Source organism: Moschus berezovskii, chromosome 18 (assembly GCF_049115385.1).
Source record: "Moschus berezovskii isolate FMDL1 chromosome 18, NW_MosBer_1.0, whole genome shotgun sequence".
NCBI classification, from domain to species: Eukaryota; Metazoa; Chordata; class Mammalia; order Artiodactyla; family Moschidae; genus Moschus; species Moschus berezovskii.
Genome location: NC_142477.1, coordinates 65,749,618 through 65,772,512, shown reverse-complemented (window position 1 = coordinate 65,772,512; position 22,895 = coordinate 65,749,618).

Below are 22,895 nucleotides of genomic sequence, written 5' to 3'. Positions count from 1 at the left end.
AAAAATGCAACTTAATAAGGATTACCATTCAATGTGTAGATCAGTTTGGAAAGTATTACCATCTTAACAATATTGTCTTGATCCATGAATGTGAAATGTCTTTCTATATATTTATGTCTTCTTTAATTCTTTTAATAAAATTTTGTAGATGTGCATCTTGTCTTTCTTTTGTCAAATCTACTTTTAAGAATTTTACTTTTATTTTTGGTAGTATTGCACAAAAAAATTATTTTATTAATTTCACATTCCGATTTTTCATTGATAGTGTAAAAAATTTTTATATGTTGACCATGTCCTACAATCCTGCTAAACTAACGTATTACTTCTATTACTTTTCAGTGTATTCTTTAGAATTTTCTATATACAAGATCATCTCATTTGTGAAGAGAGATCATTTTACTTCTTTCCAATATACATGTTTTTTACTTCTTTTTCTTGCCTAATTCCTCTGGCTAGACCCTCTCATGCTGAATAGAAGTGGCAAGAAGAGATATCTGTCTTATTCCTGGTCTTAAAGAAAAACCATTCAGTCTTTAAACACTAAGTCTGAGGTTAGCTATGAATTTGAATAGGTGTCACCAAGGTCCGTCTAGTCAAGGCTATGGTTTTTTCAGTGGTCATGGATGGATGTGAGAGTTGGACTGTGAAGAAAGCTGATTGCCGAAGAATTGATGCTTTTGAACTGTGGTTCTGGAGAAGACTCTTGAGAGTCCCTTGGACTGCACGGAGATCCAATCAGTCCATTCTAAAGGAGATCAATCCTGGGTGTTCATTGGAAGCACTGATGCTAAAGCTGAAACTCCAATACTTTGGCCACCTCATGCAAAGAGTTGACTCACTGGAAAAGACTCTGATGCTGGGAGGGATTGGGGGCAAGAGAAGACGGGGATGACAGAGAATAAGATGGCTGGATGGCATCACCGACTCGATGGACATGAGTTTGAGTGAATTCTGGGAGTTGGTGATGGACAGGGAGGCCTGGCATGCTGTGATTCATGGAGTTGCAAAGAGTCGGACATGACTGAGTGACTGAAATGACTGACTGACTGATCAGGTTGAGCAATTTTTTTTTTCAGTTTGTTAAGGATCTATGGAGAAAATTTTAAAGTAGACAAAATTTTTCATAGAAAATAATTTAATGTAGACACCAAAACATGGCCAAAGTTAAAATTTCATTGAAATACATCACAAAAAAGTGAAAAGAATCATGGAGTTGAAGAACCCTGAAACACATATTAACTAAAATATAGCTATTTTTCAGAATATATAAGGAACACCTATAATTCAATTGCAAAAATGTAGACAACTCAATAGAAAAATAGCTAAATGATTTAAACAGGCACATCACTAAAGAAGAAGTTTAAATAGACGGTAACCCAAAGAAAATGTTCCAAACATTGGAAAAAAATAAAAGTTTAAGTCATGATAAAATATTACTACTTATCCATTAAATTGGGAAAAAATAAAAGTCTTACAATTGTTAACATAGACAATGATATAAGCATCAGGAACTATTCTGGTTGGAGTGTAAATTGTTATGGTAACATTAGAAAAACTGCTTTATCTCATAAAATTGAATGTAGAAAAACACTTTAATTTAGCAATTTCACCCATAGGTATATACTTTCAATATATGGCTGCTTATGTATACCAAGATTCACTTTATAAAATGTCAGTAGAATACACTTAGAACTACAAAGCATTAATGAAAGAAATTAACGAAGATACAAATAAATGAAAGATATTCCACATTCATGGATTGAAAGAATTAATACTGTTTAAATGTCCATACTATTGTAAACAGTCCTGCAATGAACACTGGGGTGCATGTATCCTTTCGGATCATGTTTTTCTCTAGATATATGCCCAGGAATGGGACTGCAGGGTCATACGGTAGCTCTATCTTTTGTTTTTAAGGAATCTCCATAGCTGAGACATGGAAGCAATTTAAATGTCCTTGATCAACAGAGGAATAGATAAAGAAGTTGTGGTACATATATACAATGGAATATTACTCAGTTATCAAAAGAATGAAATAATGTTATTGCAGCAACATGGGTGAACCTAGAGACTGTCATATTGAGTGAAGTAAGTCAAAGAAACAGAAACATCATGGGACACACCTATACATGCAGAATCTAAAAAGACATGATACAAATGAACTCATTTACCAAATAGAAACAGACTCATAGACTTAGAGAACAAACTTATAGTTGCCAGGGAGAAGAATGGGGTGAGATTATAATTAAGGAGTTTGGAATGGACAGGTACACGCTGCTATATTTAAAATGGATAGCCAACAAGGATCTATTGTATAGCACAGGGAACTCTGCTCAATGTTATGTGGCAGACTGGATGGCAGAGGAGTTTGGGGGAGAACGGATACATGTGTATGCATGGGTGAGTCCCTTTGCTGTTCATGTAAAACTACTTTTGTTTGTATTGAAAACTACTACAACATTGTTAATGGGCTATACTTCAGTATAAAGTTAAAAGTTTAAAAAAAATATCCATACCACCCAAAGCAATCTACAGATTCAATGCAATCCCTGTCAAAATTCTAATAATATTTTTCACAGAAATAGAACAGACAATCCTCAAAAGGGACCTCAAAAGACCCTAAAAGACCACACTAGCCAAAACAATCTTGAGAAAGTGAAACTGGAGACATCATGCTCCCTGATTTGAACTACATCACAAAGCTATAGCAATCAGAACAGTAAACTGTTGACATAAAAATAGATATATAAATCAATGAAACAGAATAGAGAGCTCAAAAGTAAACCCACCCATATATGGTCAGTTAATTTATGACAAAGAAACCAAGAATATACAATGGGGAAAACAGTCCTTTCAATAAATGGTGTTGGAAAAAACTGACAGCCACATGCAAAAGAATGAAATTGGACAGCTATCCTATACCATATAAAAAAACTGACTCAAATGGATGAAGGACTTGAGTGTAAGATCTAAAATCATAAAACTCCTAGAAGAAAACAGAGGTGGTAAACTACTTGACATAGGTGTTGGTGATAATTTTTTTTAATTTGATACCAAAAGCAACAAAAGTAAAAATAAACAAGTGAGACTATATAAAACTAAATAGATTCTGCAAAGGAAAGGAAACTATTCACAAAAGGCAACCTACAGAATGGGAGAAAATATTTATAAATTGTATATCTGATAAGGGGTTAATAATCAAAATACAAGGAACACAAACACCTTAATAGCAAAATACAAATCCAATTAAAAAATGGTCAGAAGATCTGAATAGACATTTTTCCAAAGAAGACACACAAATTACCAAGTACATAAAAAGATGTTCAACATCAACATCACATATACATTAGAGTATTATTCAGACATAAAAAAGAATGAAATCACCATCTGGGACAACATGGATGATTTTGAGGGCATTATATTCAGCAAAATGTCAGACAGAGTAAGATAAATACTATAAACCTTAAAAGTTCTCATCACAAGAAAAAAATTTCTAACTGTATAATGTTGTGGACATTGACTAGACTTACGTGGTGATCACTTTGAAATGTATAAAAATATTGAGCAGTTTATGTTGTATACCTGAAACAAATATAATGATATATGTGTATACTTCAATAAAACTATGCTTATAATAATATTGCTCCTAATAACCAACTTTCTGAAAGAACTCACATACCCACCTTTGGCAAAGTGAATACATAAAGTGTTTTATATTTTTGCAATGGGATACTACGTAAAATATATCTGAATATACTATGGAAGAGTATACAAACTTTACAAATGTATATGCAGGGGAAGACAAGTCACAAAATAGTAACTAAAGTATTATTCTATTCACCCACAGTTCAAGAACAGGCAGCACTAATCTAATTTTTGAGGATGCACACACGGGTGGGAGAAAGCGTAGGGAAAGGAAAAGAGTGCTACAGAGATCAGGGTTACAGTTACCTGAAGATGTCCTAAGTCACCTTACAAAGACTCAGTGAAGTCAGCGTGGTAAAGGATAGAAGGGAATTTTGTGGTTTCAGCAACTGATTTGATGGAGTTATATAGGGATCTGTTCCATGTACAAATGTTAAAAATTGTTTTACAGGCAAGAAGTCCCTATAACCTTACACAAGTTTCTGCATATCACATTTAAAAATAAAGATATTTAAGCCAATAAATAAGCACATTGCTTTTCCCTGATTAGATAATCCTGCCTTTTATCAGAGACACATGACTGCAAAAACTAAAGTGTTTGGAAATTATTATCTTACACTGAAATTCAGCATGGAAAACAAAAAGCCTATCTGTTCAGTTTGAAGTGGGGGATGGGAGGCCTATATCATGGTTCACTGAAATTTCTGCCTTGAACATCCCTTCCCTCAACCCACTAACTTCTTCATGAAATCCTAGATCTGCACAGCATGAACAGTTTGGAAACTACTATTAAAGACTCTTGAGGCAGAAAAAAACCTTGGATGTCATCTAACTTAAGCTCATCATTTTACAGAGAAGGCTTTATGACATACCCAAGGTCATCCATCTAGTTAATGGCAGAGTTGGCTTAAAACCCATATTTGATTTTTGGCAGAGTGTCTATTTTCATGGCTTAATTTTTCAATGAAGTAGCACTGAGAATCACTCATGTATAGTTTCTAATATGCCTTTCAGAATATTTATTATGTTAACTAGTTCTATTAGCAAAGCATCTGCAGTAAACCAAAGCACAGCCTACAATTCTAAAGGGATATATGTGTGTGTGTTAATAAATATAAATCTATATTATATATCATATATTTACTAACAAATATAATGCATATTTATGTACATATACTTTTTAAAAAATCAGACCACTGCATAAAGTTAAAATCGGTTGGGCCATCTTAACCTCAATGAGAAATGAAAGCTAGGAGAATTATTTGTTTCAGGGCAGGTGAAAATTACTGCATTTCTTCTCTACTATTTTAAGCCAAGATAAAAATGAGTTGAACAGAGCAGCATGAGAGATTTAAAACATTATCACAAGTCTATTCTCAGTTTCTCTATTGCTGCCCTGTAAGTAAATTCTTCAGTACCATTTTTCTAGATTCCGTATATATGTGCTAGAATACAATATTTATCTTTCTCTTTCTGATGTACTTCACTCTGTATAATAGGTTCTAGCTTCATCCACCTCATTAGAACTGACTCAGATATGTTCCTTCTCATGGCTGAGTAATATTCCATTGTGTATATGTACCACAACTTCTTTATCCATTCATCTGTTGAAGGATATCTAGGTTGCTTCCATGTTCTACCTATTGTAAATAGTGCTGCAATGTGTCTTTTTCAATTTTGGTTTTCTCAGGGTGTATGCCTAGGAGTGGGATTGCTGGGTCATATGATGGTTTATTCCTAGTTTTTTAAGGAACCTCCATATGGGGAGAGGGGAGGAGAGGGTGAGATGCATGGAAAGAGTAACATGGAAACTTATATTACCATATGTAAAATAGATAGCCAACAGGAATTTGCTATATGACTCAGAAAACTCAAATAGGGGCTCTGTATCAACCTAGAGGGGTGGAATGGGGAGGGAAATGGGAGGGAGGTTCAAAAAGGCGGGGATATATGTATACCTATGGCTGATTCATGTTGAGGTTTGATAGAAAACAACAAAATTCTGTAGAGCAATTATCCTTCAACAAAATAATTAAAAGAAGAACATTATCACAAGAATTTTCTTGCCCAGTGAATGTTAAATTTGGAAGTAATATGCATTACTTCTTTTAAGGAAAAGATTCTTTTTTTTAATACTATATAAAATAGGAGAGCTTTCTATGGAACTTTCATAGTACCTGGAAACTAAACATTTTCTTTGATGACAATTTATGCATAACAATATAAGATTTAGGCTGTAATGAGGATATGGCCACAGGGCCAATTATAGGGCAGTCTCCTTGGCTGCCACACATGCTATTACCAGTCTTGTGTGGCAGCCAAGGAGGTACACTGCCCATATCTGCCTTCAAGACAGAATCTGTCAGTCAGCAGTGATCAGCAACACTGGTGCCAAGGTCGTGCTCTTCCTGGGCAGTCTCTAGCTGATGTCTCAGCATAGTAGAGGTATCAAGGCATTATTTCCTAGCTTGTGTGATGGCTTCATGTACCACAGCACCCAGTAGGCTGGCCAAGACCAAGTAGAGCTTCAGCACAGTCTGAAATTCCTCCTACCTAATGCTCCATCCCTCCCCTTCTCTTTTCATAGGGAGTAGATCTATATCATGATCTAAAGGGTTTCCTTGCTTAATCTTGTTCCTTCTTTCTTTTATCTCCCATGATCATTACCCCCAATAAATCTCTACTTTGTATTCTATTCCAGGGGACCCAACTGACACAGAGAGGTGGAGAAGATTCGATCGCTTCACTCTGTGCTCTTTTCTTTCCTAAGGACACCATCATATGCAGGCCCAGAAGACAGTTGTTTTGTTTCATCACAGTATATGAGGTTTAGAAAAAACTAAAAATTTACTAAGAGTCTAGGAAAAAGTGTGCCCACAAAAAGATTCCTTCTCAGAAAAATTTTAAAAGAATTCCTTTCCTTACCACACCATCCATTATTTCCCCTTCCTTTATAAATTTTAGAGAAAAAACAGGAAAGGAGAACAGAGAATTTCTCTTACCCTCCATCATAGGTTGGGAAGAAGAAACAATAGGGTGGGGAGGGGAGTTTAAGAAGACCCCGGGACTTGCCTTTGCTTATCTCCTGGCCCTGGCAGTCCCATTGTACCCAGTTGTCACTGCCTGTATCATTCCACCAGCATATTTTTTTCCTCCTCTTGAGATACCCCTTACCCTTGAGAAATAGCAGAGAAGTCCCATGGCTGAAGTAATCAAGACTCATTGATGCTGTTTTCTCCAAGGGACAGGACTACATTCCTCCCCATCCAAATGCTGTCCCTGACGATGGTTACATTAGAGTTAAACCCACCTTGTACAGGGCTTCTTCCTAACAAGCATGTTTCTGGTTTCTGGCCTATGGCATGATTGTCCATTTCCTTGCCTCCCCTCTATCCCTGGAAATGTGCTTGTCCTTCTTGTCCACTGTTTTGTAGCTTTAATATGTGCCACTACCATCACTGCCACTGCCACCATCCCCACCTGTGAGATGACGTTGGCAGGCAGCCTCTGAGGTTAGAATCTGACAGATGCATAGTCATTCACCTCTGTGTGTTTGTTTAGGCAACCATCAGGTTAGGATGAGCACTGACAAATCATCTCCATTGACAAGGTCCAGTTCAAACCCTACTTGTTTCTTCCACTGATTCCATTCTGTCTTGAACATAAATAGTCTATTTTTGGCCCCACCCACTTCCCTGTCTCAACTTCCTGATTTTCATTGTTCACTTGTGTGCATTGGAAATCCTTGAGTATTAAGGATTACAATCCCAGGACCTGTAGCTTTGAACTCTCATGACCTACTCACCCATGGCTCCCCTTAGTTCTACTTGCAGATATCTTGAACTCAGAATTAGACCCAAATGTGGCTTTTTTTTTTTTCTGGTGCCATCAGAAAAAGGAAAAGGGAGCCAATGGAGAAAAACAATGCAATAGTTATGCCTTATTTTGTTTCCAGAAAAGACTTAAGAATTCTCTATTCCCGTGGATCTTTCAAACTCCTTGCATGCCATCCCCAACAAACAACCCATGACTTGCACATATGCACACAACTCAGGAACTCTTCTCTATTTCCAAAGTTCTCCATACCCACACCTCTATAACTCAGAGTTTTTCTCTCTGCTATATGAAACACTCAATATTCCAGCAAATTTCGAAAAGTCAGTAGTGGCCACAGGACTGGAAAAGGTCAATTTTCATTCTAATCCCTAAGAAAGGCAATGCCAAAGAATGCTCCAACTACCACACAATTGTACTCATCTCGCACACTAGCAAAGTAATGATCAAAATTCTCCAAGCCAGGCTTCAACAAAACATGAACCGTGAACTTCTAGATGTTCAAGCAGGTTTTAGAAAAGGTAGAGGAACCAGAGTTCAAATGACAACATCTGCTGGATCATCATCTTGAAAAAGCAAGAGAGTTCCAGAAAAAACATCTATTTTTGCTTCATTGACTATGCCAAAGCATTTGACTGTGTGGATCACAATAAACTGTGGAAAATTCTGAAAGAGATGGGAATACCAGACCACCTGACCTGCCTCTTGAGAAATCTGTATGCAGGTGGACGCAACAGTCAGAACCAGACATGGAACAACAGACTGGTTCCAAATAGGAAAAGGAGTACATCAAGGCTGTATATTGTCACCCTGTTTATCAGGAGATGACAAGAGTGAACGTCGACATTCTAGGAATTAGTGAACTAAAATGGACTGGCATGGGTGAATTTAACTCAGATGACCATTATATCTACTACTGTGGGCAGGAATCCCTTAGAAAAAATGGAGTAGTCATCTGGTCAACAAAAGAGTCCGAAATGCAGTACTTGGATGCAATCTTAAAAATGACAGAATGATTTCTGTTCATTTCCAAGGCAAACCATTCAATATTACAGTAATCCAAGTCTATGCCCCAACCAGTAATGCTGAAGAAGCCGAAACTAAATGGTTCTATGAAGACCTACAAGACCTTTTAGAACTAACTCCCCATAAAGATGTCCTTTTCATTATAGGGGACTGGAATGCAAAAGTAGGAAGCCAAGAAACACCTGGAGTAACAGGCAAATTTGGCCTTGGAGCATGAAATGAAACAGGGCAAAGGCTAATAGAGTTTTGCCAAGAGAACGCACTGGTCATAGCAAACACCCTCTTCCAACAACACAAGGGAAGACTCTACACATGGGAATCACCAGATGGTCAACATCGAAATCAGATTGATTATATTCTTTGCAGCCAAAGATGGAGAAGCTCTATACAGTTAGCAAAAACAAGACCAGGAGCTGACTGTGGCTCAGATCATGAACTCCTTATTGCCAAATTGAGACTTAAATTGAAGAAAGTAGGGAAAACCACTAGACAATTCAGATATGACCTAAATCAAATCCCTTATGATTATACAGTGGAAGTGAGAAATAGATTTAAGGGACTAGATCTGATAGACAGAGTGCCTGATGAACTCTGGACGGAGGTTCGTGAGATTGTACAGGAGACAGGGACCAAGACCATCCCCATGGAAAAGAAATGCAAAAAGGCAAAATGGCTGTCTGAGGAGGCCTTACAAATAGCTGTGAAAAGAAGGGAAGCGAAAAGCAAAGGAGAAAAGGAAAGATATAAGCATCTGAATGCAGAGTTCCAAAGAATAGCAAGGAGAGATAAGAAAGCCTTCTTCAGCGATCAATGCAAAGAAATAGAGGAAAACAACAGAATAGGAATAACAAGAGATCTTTTCAAGAAAATTAGAGATATCAAGGGAACATTTCATGCAAAGATGGGCTCGATAAAGGACAGAAATGGTATGGACCTAACAGAAGCATAAGATATTAAGAAGAGGTGGCAAGAATACACAGAAGAACTGTACAAAAAAGATCTTCATGATGAAGATTATCACGATGGTGTGATCACTCACCTGGAACCAGACATCTTGGAATGTGAAGTGAAGTGGGCCTTAGAGAGCATCACTACGAACAAAGCTAGTGGAGGTGATGGAATACCAACTGAGCTATTTCAAATCCTGAAAGATGATGCTGTGAAAGTGCTTCACTCAATATGCCAGCCTAGTGGCCACAGGACTGGAAAAGGTCAGTCTTCATTCCAATCCCAAAGATAGGCAATGCCAAAGAATGCTCAAACTACCGCACAATTGCACTCATCTCACATGCTAGTAAAGTCATACTCAAAATTCTCCAAGAAAGGCTTCAGCTATAAGTGAACCATGAACTCCCAGATGTTCAAGCGTGTTTTAGAAAAGGCAGAGGCACCAGAGATCAAATTGCCAACATCCGCTGGATCATGGAGAAAGCAAGAGAGTTTCAGAAAAACATCTATTTCTGCTTCATTGACTATACCAAAGCCTTTGACTGTCTGGATCACAATAAACTGTGGAACATTCTCAAAGAGATGGGAATACCAAAACACCTGATGTGCCTCTTGAGAAACCTGTATGCAGGTCAGGAAGCAACAGTTAGAACTGGACATGGAACGACAGACTGGTTCCAAATAGGAAAAGGAGTACGTCAAGGTTGTATATTGTCACCCTGATTATTTAACTTCTATGCAGAGTACATCATGAGAAATGCTGGGCTGGTAGAAGCACAAGCTGGAATCAAGATTTCCAGGAGAAATATCAATAACCTCAGATATGCAGATGACACCACCCTTATGGCAGAAAGTGAAGAGGAACTCAAAGGCCTCTTGATGAAAGAGGAGAGTGAAAAGGTTGGCTTAAAGCTCAACATTCAGAAAACGAAGATCATGGTCCCATCACTTCATGGGAAATAGATGGGGAAACAGTGGAAACAGTGTCAGACTTTATTGTTTTGGGCTCCAAAATCACTGCAGATGCTGATTGCAGCCAGGAAATTAAAAGACGCTTACTCCTTGGAAGGAAAGTTATGACCAACCTAGATAGCATATTAAAAAGCAGAGACATTACTTTGCCAACAAAGGTCCGTCTAGTCAAGGCTATGGTTTTTCCTGTAGTCATGTATGGATGTGAGAGTTGGACTGTGAAGAAAGCTGATCACTGAAGAATCGATGACTTTGAACTGTGGTGCTGGAGAAGAATCTTGAGAGTCCCTTGGACTGCAAGGAGATCCAACCAGTGACCATTCTAAAGGAGATTGGTCCTGGGTGTTCATTGGAAGGACTGATGCTAAAGCTGAAACTCCAATACTTTGGCCACCTCATGCTACGAGTTGACTCACTGGAAAAGACTCTGATGCTAGGAGGGATTGGGGGGTGGGAGGTGACGGGGATGACAGTGAATGAGATGGCTGGATGGCATCACCGCCTCGATGGACATGAGTTTGAGTGAACTCTGGGAGTTGATGATGGACAGGGAGGCCTGGCGTGCTGTGATTCATGGGGTCGCAAAGAGTCGGACACGACTGAGCGACTGACTGAACTGAACTGAACTGATGCAGAGTACATCATGAGGAACGCTGGGCTGGAAGAAGCACAAGCTGGAATCAAGATTTCTGGGAGAAATATCAATAACCTCAAACATGCAGATGACACCACCCTTATGGCAGAAAGTGAAGAAGAACTAAAGAAACTCCTGATGAAAATAAAAGAGGAGAGTGAAAAGTTGGCTTAAAACTCAACATTCAGAAAACTAAGATCCGGCCCCATCGCTTCATAGCAAATAGATGGGAAACAGTGGAAACAGTGACAGACTTTATTTTGGGGGGCTCCAAAATCACTAAAAGATGCTTACTCCTTGGAAGGAAAGTTATGACCAACCTAGACAGCATATTAAAAAGCAGAGACATTACTTTGCCAACAAAAGTCCATTTAGCCAAGACTATGATTTTTCCAGTAGTAATGTATGGATGTGAGAGTTGGACTATAAAGAAAGCTGAGCACCGAAGAATTGATGCTTTTGAACTGTGGTGCTGGAGAAGACTCTTGAGAGTCCCTTGGACTGCAAGGAGATCCAACCAGTCCATCCTAAAGGAGATCAGTCCTGAGTGCTCATTGGAAGGACTGATATTGAAGCTGAGACTCCAATACTCTGGCCGCCTGATGCGCAGAGCTGACTCATTTGAAAAGACCCTGATGTGGCAAAGATTGAAGGCAGGAGGAGAAGGGAATGACAGAGAATGAGATGGCTGGATGGCATCACCGACTCAATGGACATGAGTTTGGGTGGACTCTGGGAGTTGGTGATGGACAGGTAGGCCTGGCGTGCTGCAGTCCATAGGGTTGCAAAGAGACAGGACTGAGAGACTGAACTGAACTGAACTGATGAAACATAATCACTTTTAGGGTGATTGTTCTGGTCTTGTCTTACACATCACTGTACTCAAGCACCTACCTTAGCTTCGTCAAATAATTCGAGGAGAAAGGAAGAGGAAGGACTAAATGAATTAGGGTCCATTTACATTTAACATCTACCTATACAAGTGAACACAGTCAAGTAATTTGTTTCTAAAACTAAATTTTCTTAAGTATAAAACGGGAATGTAATGCATTTAAAATGTTTCTTTTCTAGTACGTATAACTCTACATGAAATCTAAATGTAGAATTGCTCTTAAGTCAGTAAACAATTTGCATTGACCCAAAATAAGATAACCTTTCCACATTTAAAAAAAATAAATATTAAATTGGAAATAGAACTGCCATATGATCCAGCAATCGCACTCTTGGGCATACACACCGAGGAAACCAGAATTGAAAGAGACACTTGTACTCCAATGTTCATTGCAGCACTGTTTATAATAGCCAGGACATGGAAGCAACCTAGATGTCCATCTGCAGACGAATGGATAAGAAAGCTTTGGTACATATACACAATGGAGTATTATTCAGCCATTAAAAAGAATACATTTGAATCAGTTCTAATGAGGTGGATGAAACTGGAGCCTATTATACAGAGTGAAGTAAACCAGAAAGAAAAACACCAATACAGTATACTAACACATATATATGGAATTTAGAAAGATGCAAATGATAACCCTGTATACGAGACAGCAAAAGAGACACAGATGTATAGAACAGTCTTTGGGACTCTATGGGAGAGGGTGAGGGTGGGATGATTTGGGAGAATGGCATTGAAACACGTATGTTGTCATATGTGAAACGAATCACTAGTTCAGGGTCGATGCATGTTATAGGATGCTCGGGGCTGGCATGCGGGGATGACCCAGAGGGAGGATAAAGGGAGGAGGGAGGTGGGAGGGGGGTTCAGGAGGGGGAACTTATGTAAACCCGGGGCAAATTCATATCAATGTATGGCAAAACCAACCAATATAATATTGTAAAATAATTTGCCTCCAATAAAAAATAAATTAACTACATAAAATAAATAAATAAATATCAATTAGTGTTAAAAATTAATTTACTTTTAAAGTTTCACACCGTGAGATTAATATTCTACAATGAAATTTCATTTAATCCTCACCTTTATCCTTGAGTCACTATTTTCAGCTGCACATTTTCATCTATGTATATTTTTGCCTATATTCACTATGACAATCTGTGTTTTCTCATCTGTTCGTTCAGGTTGACTTAAAATACATCCAGATATTTTGGAGATGAAGCTATTGCACTGACATTATAAAGTAAAATCTTCCAGAAATAAATTGTTTAGACTTGTACATTTTACCTATTTGTTGAATTCTCCCACCTGGCTTTATTCCAGGCAAAGTCATTTCTTCTCCCTGTAGATTTAATCAAATATATATTGCCAGCACACAGACATATTAAGCCACCATTCAATAGGTTGACTCACTCGTTTTTATAGTTATGATAAAGTCATTTGGAAAAACAAACTCAAGCTGTTAACCAGTGAGAACTAATCCCAGATTCAAAATCCAGTCCATGAAGGGACTGTACCACTGTGGCCATGAACATTCGGTCGTGTAAATGTTCCCCCTAAGGCTGTGGGTGACAAGGCTGATGAAAAGGAATGAGGAATATTGAGCCTCCAAGATTGCTCACCAAATGTGATGACTGAATCGAACAAGCAATTCTGTACAAGACCCAGAGTCTTTGGCAGCCTTCAGGGCAGCTTCTGCCTTTGGTGGCAAAACAGAGTTTGGGTTTTTTTTTCATTGTTTTTTGAAACAGGATGAGTATAATCATTTTTTAGCATTGGCTCCTTTGTGTTACAGACAGTCTGTTAGCACACATTTTCAGATCCAGTTCAAAAAGGAAACAAAATAGAAGTGTGGATGCATGTTAATTACCCAAAAACATGGCGCACCAGATGGCCACCAAGGTCTGCTTCTGTCTAGTAGGTAAATAATGCTTCCCAATCCCTTTGTCCTCTTTGAAAACCAAATTGTGAATTGTTTTCCCTCCAATTACTGTTAACACAGGATGTAACCAAGGGCAACAAGAAAGCTACATTTACAAGTGGACTAGAGCAAAACAGCAAACTTTTTTTTTTCCTGTCTTGCTAAATTCTATAGAATTTATTGGGTCCAGAAAAAGTCAAGAAAAATTCTTAAAATGCCAAAAAGCATGGAATTGGGCCTTTAGTCAAGGCTCCAACACCAGAGAAAAATAGTTTATTTTTCCAAGCACACATAATACTTAAGGCCTTGTCTGCCTCTTTGATATAGGTATGATGATTTTGACTTTAAGGTTCCCCTCACTAGTCTGTGTAATGAGCCCTCCTGTATTACTCACGGAAGATTTTAAACTTAAGTCATTATGTACAGTCCTGGTCCATTTTAAGAAAAACAAAACTTGCACTTTTAAAATGTCCTTCTGCCAAGCAGAAGTAATATCATAAATTCTGCATGACATTTCTTTCACTACATAGTACCTCAGTGTGCTCCATGGTAGAAAGCATTACCTTCCATGATATGTCTGTAGACCTGAGGGGCAGGCAGTAGATTTGTGATACTGACTTTGGTCCTTCTTTCTCTGGAAGTCCCTTCCTTTTTCCCTCATCAAGTGGGTAATTAGCTTTGCATTTATGGCTGTGAAAAAGGAATGTGTCAGGTAGGAGTAAAAATAATGTGCAAGTCTTTGGTTTTTATAAAATTAAAAAAAAATCAAACAGAAGATCATAGAATAATCTAGTGGCTCAGGATATAGATCAAATAATTAGGAGAATCTGGGAAGAAAGCAGAGCTTCTCTGCCTTAGGGAAGGAGTTCCATGTGCTAGCACACATGCAATTAGAGGAGATATCAGACAAGACAGTCCAGGTACATAAAGAACCGTGGCCTCCCAGTGAAACTAGTGATGACGAATCGTCAGGACCCGGCTACAGCATGAACACTGCAACCACTCCTTGCATATTTAAGGACAAATGCTCCTTCTTCCCAATCTTTGGCATTATGTGCATTTCACATACTTATGCATAATCCCAGGAAAAGAAGAAGGAAAAGACGGGAGAGAGATCCTTAAATTGATTGAGGGTGTTTTTACCCTTCCTGGGAGAATAAGGTCTCAAATAAAAATCAGGCTGATTTTGAGGAAAATAAAAAAATTTTGTGTAACTGAGTTTGCTGATGGAGGGCCAAACCTGTCGCCTTTATAAAGACAATCTTGAAGTTTGGGAGAAGGCGATTAGGGGGAATAGACATTTCCTGAATGAACTTGGACAGATGAAAATAAACAGATTAACAATTCTACTGAGGGAATTCTCACATTTAAGTGTTGGTCATGCCACGTGTGAGAGTTTCCTGTATGCCATGAGCTTTGCCTGTGCTGACTTACCCACTCCTCTTAATAACTTTATTAAGGATTATCTCCTGTTAGCAGATTAGGAGAGTGATGTTCATGGAAGGAAATTACTTGCCCAGGATTCAAAAATAGGTTCCTGTTGCTGTGCCATACTCAGTCATGTCCAACTCTTTGTGACATCATGGACTGTAGCCTGTGAGGCTCCTCTGTCTGTGGAATTTTCCAGGCAAGAATACTGGAGTGGGTTGCCATTTTCTACTCCAAGCGAATCTCCCTGACCCAGGGATCAAACCCATGTCTTCTGTGTCTCCTGCATTGGCAGGTGGATTCTCTACCACTGAGACACCTGGGTAACCACAAAACTGGGCTGTAGGAAATTTAATGTGCTTAAGGCAGGATGTTCGCCTTTGTGCTCTGCTGCATGGAAAACAAGCAGAACTCATGCAGAGTGGGAGGGGCTGTTTAAAGCATCCTCCTCTTAGTCCCTCAATGCCTTTGCTCAGAATCCAAGCAGAAGAGGGAGCTAGAACTAGTGCCATCTGCCTTATGCCTTAAAGTCGCTCAGTCGTGACTGACTCTTTGCGATAACATGGACTAAAACAGTCCGTGGAATTCTCCAGGCCAGGATACTGGAGTGGATAGCCTTTCCCTTCTCCAGGGGATCTTCCCAACCCAGGGATCAGAGCCAGGTCTCCCACTGCAGGAGGCTTCTTTACCGGCTGAGCCACAGGGAAAGCCCAAGATTACTGGAGTGGGTACACTATTCCTTCTCCAGTGGATCGTCCCAACCCAGGAATTGAACTGGGGTGGGGTCTCCTGCATTGCAGGCGGATTCTCTACCAACTGAGCTATCAGGGAATCCCAGTGCCATCTAAAACCTCAAATTTATTGTGACCCACTTATTTCTTCTACTTCCCATTCTCTCTGTGGTGTGATTAGGGTTAATTACTTCTCAATAAAACTAGCAGTTTGTAGAACAAGATGGCAGATAAGTAGGTGGACATGGAGTCTATCTCTCTCCATGGATACATTAGGAATACACCTTCAGACACAGAAGCGTATGCAGAATACCAGCTGAGAGCAGACAGAAGTACCTGACCAGTGGAAAAAATATATAGAACCACACAAAACTCAGTGGGATGAAGGAACTAGGGGGGAAAAACATGAGAGTTAGTAGGACTGGACCTGCCCTCAGTGGGTGGGGGAACTAAAGCAGGGGTCCGATCCCCACATCCGGACAATTGTTTGACTCAGAGGAGAAACATTTAAGGCTGAGAGTGAAACAGCTGATCTGTGGCAGCCTAAATGGAATGAGAATCAGACTGTCCTTACTGCAGCCGTACATACGCCAGGGAGGAACACAGGTCTCCTGGAAGGGGCAGTGGCTGGGAGCTGGAGTTTAGGGGTTGTGGAGCAACCCCAGGGCGAGGGCTGCTGTTGACTGCGGAGAGACGGCTCAAGGGGATGTGAGGGATGAGATCCTGGTGGGACATGCCTGTGGAGGAAAGTCAGGCAGCCATGGAAGCAAGGCGATACTGCTGAGTCATGCGTAGGGGGTGGAGCCATCACCATAGCCTCTCTCTCTCCACAGGCCAGCATCAGCAGCTGAACAATAGAGAAGTTGGCCCATCAAACGCCTGATGCATTGAACTGCAGAGTAGGACCCCACCCAGGATGCCCCTTTAAGTGCCGACAGCCGAACAACAGAGAAGGACCTCAGGCAAGGGATCCCTTCTAAGACTGGCCAAAGAGGCCTTCTGATCCCAGCTACAAGAGGCTTTAAAAAAGACTCTGATCGGACCATAACTCCTGTCATGGAGGCAGTCCATGTCCTTGCACACTTGGTACCACCAGGGTCCCCGCAAGCCAGGCAGTTGTGCCACCTTCACGTTCAACTCTCACTGGGGCAGTGCTGCCACAGCCAAAAAAACAAAAAATATCTTGTGTTTATGCCCGCAGGGTCCCTTTGGTCCGGTCCGGCTCTTTGCGACCCTGTAGGCTGTGGCCAGCCAAGCTTCTCTGTCAGAGAAGGGGTTCTCCAGGCAAGAATACTGGAGCGTATTGGCCAACACTGGTTGTCATACCCTTCTAGAGCACTATATTTCTTACTACCCTAGATGCCAACCCCCATGAGTACCTGGTGCGGCCAGAACCCCTGTGACCCAAGCAGCTGTACCACTTCCATGCCAGGCCCTCATAGGGGCAAACCCAAGCCCTAAAGGGCAGTCCCAGGAGCTAAACCTCAGTAGGTGACCCACATGTAGAGGTGGAAATAAGACCACAATTGAAACCCAGGGGCAGTGTGGCTGAGGAAGAAGACCCAGAACCTTCCCACCAGCTGTACAAGCTCCAGATTAAATCCACACGATCAACTAAGCAGACTCTGTGTCTGTGGAATATATAAAAGGCCATTGAGAGTTCCCACAAAAGAAAACGCACTAGCCCTGATAGCTGCGGACATTGGAGACAAGAACACAAAGGAGTAGGACCAGATTAGAATCTGAGCAGCCCCCACAGCAGGTCCAGAGATCAGCACAGTGTTGGAGGGCATCCTAGGGAGGTGAGGTGGACTGTGATTCCGAGCACAGGAAAGAACTCTGACAGCAGTGATTCAAGAAAAACATTTATTAGTCTTATTTTTTGACTTGTTCCATAGATTCTTTGGATTTTTTTTTCTTTTCCCTTTTTCCCCCTCTGTTGTAGTTGTCAGTTTTATTGGCACTAAGAAATCCAATTAAGTTTTTAAGCTTTTTTTTCCCCTTTTTCCTTAGACACATTTTCTATTGTTGTCATAAACCTCTGCCTATATGTTGGGCTTTTGCAATTCTCCAGAGTTTTCCTCTTTTTTTTTTTTTCTTTTCTCTTTTTTTAATTTTAATTTTTTTTTTAATTATTTTATTTTATTTTTTTTTGTGACTTTCTCAAAATTTATTTATTTATTTATTTTTATAATTTTTTTTTCTTTACAGTTAAAAGTATTTTTATTAAAAAAGCACAAATGCAAAGAAATGAACAGAGGAAAATTTATGCGTCGAACCTGGACTGGTCACTTATGATAATATACATGCTACAATTCCATTCTCCCCAATCATTCCACCTTCACCCTCTCCCACAGAGTCCCAAAGACTGTTCTAAATGCCTATGTCTTTTGCAGTCTCTTATACAGGGTTCAGGTTACCATTTTTCTAAATTCCATATATATGCGTTAATATACAGTATTGATGTTCTTCTTTCTGGCTTACTTCACTCTGTATAATTGGCTCCAATTTCATCCACCTCATTAAAACTGATTCAAATGCATTCTTTTTGATGGCTGAGAAATACTCCATTGTGTATATGTACCAAAGCTTTCTTATCCATTCATCTGCAGATGGACATCTAGGTTGCTTCCATGTCCTGGCTATTATAAACAGTGCTGCAATGAACATTGGAGTACATGTGTCTCTTTCAATTCTGGTTTCCTCGGTGTGTATGCCCAGGAGTGCGATCGCTGGATCATATGGCAGTTCTATTTCCAGTTTTCTGAGGAATCTCCACACTGTTCTCCATAGTGGCTGTACTAGTTTGCATTCCCACCAACAGTGTAATTTTAATTTTTTAAACCTATTATTATTTTTCTACATTTATTCCTTTGTTTGCTTTCCCTTCTGTTTTTTTCCCCTTGCAGTTAATCTTTAACGTATATAAATCTTCTTTATCTACCTCTATTTAACTTTGTGTATCTATTCTTTCTTTTCTTTCTCTCCTTTCCTCTCAACATGTTAGTTTTATTTTTATTGTTTTATTCCCCAGTTGGCACCTTGCTTTAGTTTTGTTTTCCAGTTTGTGCTTTAATAGTTTTCTTCTGGTAGATATAATTTTTGTTTCCTTGTTCACCAGGTCAATCTATCGTACTTAATTTTTGTTGGACTGTTTTGGTTTTGCTTATAGGTGTATATGTATATGTGTATATTCAGTCACACTTCCTATTGTTGCTATAAAACTCTGCCTTTACACTGGGCTTTTGAAGTTCTGTGGAGTTTTCCTTTTTTCCCCTTTTTATTTCTTCTTCTGTTTTTTCTCTTTTCTCTTTTTTATAATTTTAATTTTTTAAACCTATTATATTTTGTCTGCATTTATTCCTTCATTTGCCTTTTCCACTGTTCTTTTCCCCTTGCAGTTAATCTTCAATGTATATAAGTCTTCTTCATCTGTAACTTTGCATATCTATTCTTTCTTTCTTTTTCTTCCCTATCAACATATTTGTTAGTTTTGCTTTCATTGCTTTATTCCCCACTTGGTGCCTTGCTTTAGTTTTGTTTTCCAGTTTGTGCTTAAGATAGTTTTTACTTAACTGGTAAATATAATGTTTGATTTCCTTTGTTTGCCAGATCAATATACTGTACTTTATTTTTATTGTACTGTTTTGACTTCACTCATGGGTATATATATATATGTGTGTGTATATTCCATTATTTTAATTATTATTTGCCTGATTTTGTAACTGCCATTTGTCTGGGGTTCATCTTTGGTTTCTTGTTTTTGGATATTTGTTTTACTCTCGCTTAATGCCATAACAAACCATTTGTGGAATCTTTGTTCCTGACGAGAGATCAAACCCTGAGCCGTTCGAGTGGGAGCACTGACCACAAGACCCTAGATTACCACAAAACTAACCCTAAGGAGTATCAAATAGTGAGAACTCACACAAAGGAAACACTTGAATACAAGACCCGGCATCACCCAACCACCAGTAGAACCCTGTGAAGGACGCCTCATGTAAACAACAAACAAAACAAAAATACAATCCCAGTCATCAGCAGACATGAGGACCACCTCACACAGCCTTGCCCATCAGAGGAAAAACAATCAAACAAACAAAAACTCAGCACAAATCTCACCCTATACAAAGCTCACACAAACCACTGATGGCTAACAAACACATGAAAAGATGCTCAGCATAGCTCATTTATTAGAGAAATGCAAATCAAAACTACAATAAGATATCACCTCACACCAGTCAGAATGGCCCTCATCAAAAAGTCTACAAACAATAAATGCTAGAGAGGGTGTGGAGAAAAGAGAACACTCTTGCACTGTTGGTGGGAATGTAAATTCATACAGCCACTATGGAAGATGGTATGCTGCTGCTGCTAAGTCACTTCAGTTGTGTCCGACTCTGTGCGACCCCATAGATGGAAGCCCACCAGGCTCCCCCGTCCCTGGGATTCTCCAGGCAAGAACACTGGAGTGGGGTGCCATTTCCTTCTCCAATGCATGAAAGTGAAAAGTGAAAGTGAAGTCGCTCAGTCGTGTCCAACTCTTAGCGACCCCATGGACTGCAGCCTACCAGGCTCCTCTGTCCATGGGACTCTCCAGGCAACAGTACTGGAGTGGGTTGCCATTGCCCTCTCCAGAAGATGGTATAGAGACTCCTTAAAAAACTAGGAATAAAACCACCATATGACCCAGAAATTCCACTCCTAGGCATATACCCTGAGGAAATCAAAATTGAATGAGACACATGTAGCCCATTGTTCATTGCAGCACTATTTATAATAGGTTGAACATGTAAGCAACCTAGATGTCTATCGACAGATGACTGGATAAAGAAATTGTGGTAATATACACACTGGAATAGCCATAAAAAGGAACACATTTGACTCAGTTCTGATGAGGTGGATGAACCTAGAACATACTATACAGAGTGAAGTGAGTCAGAAAGAGAAAGATAAATATCGTATTCTAACACATATATATGGATCTAGAAAAATGATACTGAAGAATTTACTTATAGGGCAGCAGTGGAGAAACAGACATAGAGAATAGACTATGGACATGGGTCAGGGTGAGATGTGTGGAAAGAGTAACATGGAAACTTTCATTACCATATGTAAAATAGATGGCCAACGGGAATTTGCTGTATGGCTCAGGAAACTCAAACAGGGGCTCTGTATCAACCTAGAGGGGTCAGATGTGGTGGGAGATGGGAGGGAGGTTCAAAAGGGAGGGGATATATGTATACCTATGGCTGATTCATGTTGAGGTTTGACAGAAGACAGCAAAATTCTGTAAAGCAATTATCCTTCAATGAAAAATAAATAAATTAAAATTAAAAACAAAACAAACAAAAAATACTAGCATTTTTAGTGTCTTAAGGTAAAATGCTATATAACTGAAAAACAGGGCATAGAATTAAACCTTTCTCTCCCTTTGGAAACATATATAGTATAATGAAGACTCAGCTCTTTTTTTTTTAAGGTCAGAAAATCATTCTCTTGTAAATATTAAGGAGAAAAGTATCATTTTTTACAAAAAGGAAATTTAGGAAGAGGAATGGCTGCCTATTAAATTATAAGTCAAGGAAACAAAATAAATTTTGTTGAAAAAATTAAAGGTTATACATTGGTCAGAACTAATGAGGGAAAGGAATGAAACTTCCTTTCTTTGTACCTTTTTGCTTTCCTCTCTGACATCAAGGATAATTTTTCATTTTATATAAATTGACTCAGTTTTAAGTAGCACCTTCCAATAGACAGAGAATCTCATAAGAAATACGGATTCAACTTCCAGATGACCAACTGGTTGGCCCAGTTTCCAGGACAGAAGCCAAGATTTGATTTAAAATAAAGAACCAGATAGTTTCTCAGCAAAGTTTGTTGCCTGATTATCCAGAAAGCCTGCTCAAGACTCCAGTTTAATTTATCCAAGGCACACTTAGTAGTTTTCCACTCATTACAGCTTGCAACAACATGTCATATGATTTATGTCTGCTTTCAAACGTAAGCTCACCTTGCCCGGATGGGCAGTTTTCCTCCTGCCTTGCTGGCTTCCTTTTCTAAGGCTCCTTTAGCTATGCAGACTCCCCTACTTGATCTTTAACAGTGGAATTCCTCAAAGTTTAACCCTTGGTTCTCTTTTACACAGCAGAAGACATAGATCTCTCTTCAGATGATTTCATCAACTGCTGTGGCTTTTGTTACTGTCAGAATGCTGAAGACTACAAAAGACACACCTCTAGACCAGACTTCCCTCTGAGTTCCCGCTCCCAAGGTCTGCAGACAGCTAACATTTAGTGACTCTTCACCAAGTGCCCTGACAAGTGCTGTAATGCACATTTTTAATTTAGTCTTTTATATATTATCATATTTTATCCTTTTGTTTTCAAGTATATATATAATACTGATAAGATATATATTCTTATGAAAATTAAAATGATAAAAAGATCAGTCCTTATCAGTCTGCCTATTATTCAGCTTGCTCTACCACCTCATCTCCTGCTCATCCTCAAGAAGCTACTGTTAGTTTGATGTATGTTCTCATTTAATTTGCACAACTCAGGGGAGGTGCTGTTTTAGTTGTCTCCATTTTAAAGAAGGGGAAAGGATATATAAGATTATTTTAAAATTTGTCCAATATTTCATGGATGGTAAGTGATAGCATAGGTAGTACAAATTCAGTTCACCTCACTTCAGCACCTCCACTCTTCCATTTCTATGTTGTCTACTCAATTGGGTATTTCTCAGAGACACACCAGATTCAACTGTCTGAACTTAAACTTATAATTTTCCTGCACTGTACCCACTCATCAAGTCTCATCCTTCTCTTGGGTCTTAATGTCTGCAAATGACACAATC